This window comes from Nomia melanderi, unplaced genomic scaffold, assembly GCF_051020985.1.
Source record: "Nomia melanderi isolate GNS246 unplaced genomic scaffold, iyNomMela1 scaffold0094, whole genome shotgun sequence".
Classification (NCBI taxonomy): Eukaryota; Metazoa; Arthropoda; class Insecta; order Hymenoptera; family Halictidae; genus Nomia; species Nomia melanderi.
The window spans coordinates 65,001-67,500 of NW_027475209.1; positions in this window are offsets into that span (position 1 = coordinate 65,001).

Genomic DNA, 2,500 nt, shown 5'->3' on the forward strand with positions numbered 1-2,500 from the left:
AAAATATGTATGTATATATATATCTTAGTCGCCGACTCTCTCCCCTTAAGAGTCGGATCGACGATACTTTTTCTCGTCTTTAAGACAGTTCTCTTTCTCCTCTCTCTTCTCTCTACTCTCTTCTCTCTTCTCTTTCGAGTTGGTAAATTTCGCTCCACTATTAGATTACCAACTCCGCACGAATTACCACATGGGTATATCCGCGCATATACATCAGGAGGACCTCCAAAAATTTCAAACTCTCCCGTGTATCTCTCCGAGATCTTTTTAGAAGAAAAAGAATCTCGGATGTCACATCGACTTTCAGGTTTGTAAGCACGTATGCTCGAGCGCTCTCCATCGTGTAAGCACGGACATAACGCACGAAGTCCGAAGACCGCGTACGTTAACATGCTGGACATATCGAGAAAGCGCGAACCATGCTAGGCGTACCCATGTCGAGGCCCTCGCGTTAAAGATCATACTCTTCTTTTCGTTCTCTCTTCTTTGCCCAGAAATAATATATATTTCTTATAATATATACCTCTTAGTTTATGTATTTCTCTCTTAGGACACCTCAATTTTATATGTATATATTATATTTCATTCGAACAATTTTTGTTCGTCGCCCCTTTTTGTGTGTAGTATTTCGTTTGGTCTTTGCCATTAAATTTTTGTATACGAAAAATATATTTTCGCTCGGATAGAAAACCCCTTTTGGGTTTCTGAGAGTTGATGTGAGAGTCGTACAAGTATAACGAATATACGTTGTATCCAACCCAACATTCTGGGCTTACCACATAAGGGCCATTCGGTCTGAGACACCGACCCGTGGTCATGCTGTGTAGAGAAAAATTCGCAACGGAACGCGGTACAGAACAGTCGAGGAATGGACCTCGAGGAGCTGAACGACTGCTTCTCGACCGAGATCGTAGAATAGCCGCTCGCCCGCCGCTGCGCCGACCGGTCCGCTCGAACCGACGTGCTCTCTTATAGTAACCAAACGGGCGGCCGCGACGACCGCGGCGCCGGCCGCTCAGCACGGGCGCTTATGGTGGTAAACTGCCGCGCGTACAGACCAACCGGCCGGGCTGCTGGTACTTAGCCGCTGAAACTATGGTCGATTCGAACATATATTAACATACGATTTTTATTCGATAAATCGTTATTGTACATATTAAACGTTAGTTTCCACCGAAAGAAAAATTTTTTAGAATTTTTTTTTTCCAAAAATTGCAAGAGTAAACTTTTTTAATATTCGATTTAAAAATTTTTAAATGCTTAATCCTTACATTAAACTACTGGGAGAACTCAGAAATCATAATGAAAAAAATTACAAAAATTTATTTTTCTCAGAAACTCCGAAAAACAGAGTGGTCGAATCCGTGCAAGCCGGAATTTTTCTAAGTCCCCACGGTCAAGAGGTAAACTTTTTTAATAAGCGTTTTAAAATTATTTCAATGTTTAATCCATGCGTAAACATGAAGTTTATTAACGTTTTTAACATTAAAAAAAATTACAAAAATTTATTTTTCAAAAAAAATGGAAAAAACCGATTCGTCGGAGCGAGGTGTCCTGCCCGTGCGGTAATTCCAGCAGGCGAATCGGACTTCCCGAAATTTTTCTAAGTCCCACGGTCGACACCAACTTTTTTAATAAGCGTTTTAAAATTATTTCAATGTTTAATCCATGCGTAAACATGAAGTTTATTAACGTTTTTTAACATTAAAAAAAATTACAAAAATTTATTTTTCGGAAAAAAAGGAAAAAAACCGATTCGGCGGAGCGAGGTGTCCAGCCCGTGCGGTAATTCCAGCAGGGCGAATCGGACTTCCCGAAATTTTTCTAAGTCCCACGGTCGACACCAACTTTTTTTAATAAGCGTTTTAAAATTATTTCAATGTTTAATCCATGCGTAAACATGAAGTTTATTAACGTTTTTTAACATTAAAAAAAATTACAAAAATTTATTTTTCGCGGAAAAAAATGGAAAAAAACCGATTCGTCGGAGCGAGGTGTCCTGCCCGTGCGGTAATTCCAGCAGGCGAATCGGACTTCCCGAAATTTTTCTAAGTCCCACGGTCGACACCAACTTTTTTAATAAGCGTTTTAAAATTATTTCAATGTTTAATCCATGCGTAAACATGAAGTTTATTAACGTTTTTAACATTAAAAAAAATTACAAAAATTTATTTTTCGGAAAAAAAGGAAAAAACCGATTCGGCGGAGCGAGGTGTCCAGCCCGTGCGGTAATTCCAGCAGGCGAATCGGACTTCCCGAAATTTTTCTAAGTCCCACGGTCGACACCAAACTTTTTTATAAGCGTTTTAAAATTATTTCAATGTTTAATCCATGCGTAAAACATGATGTTTATTAACGTTTTCAACGTTAAAAAAAAATTACAAAAATTTTATTTTTCAAAAAAAATGGAAAAAAACCGATTCGTCGGAGCGAGGTGTCCTGCCCTCGTGCGGTAATTCCAGCAGGGCGAATCGGACTTCCCGAAATTTTTCTAAGTCCC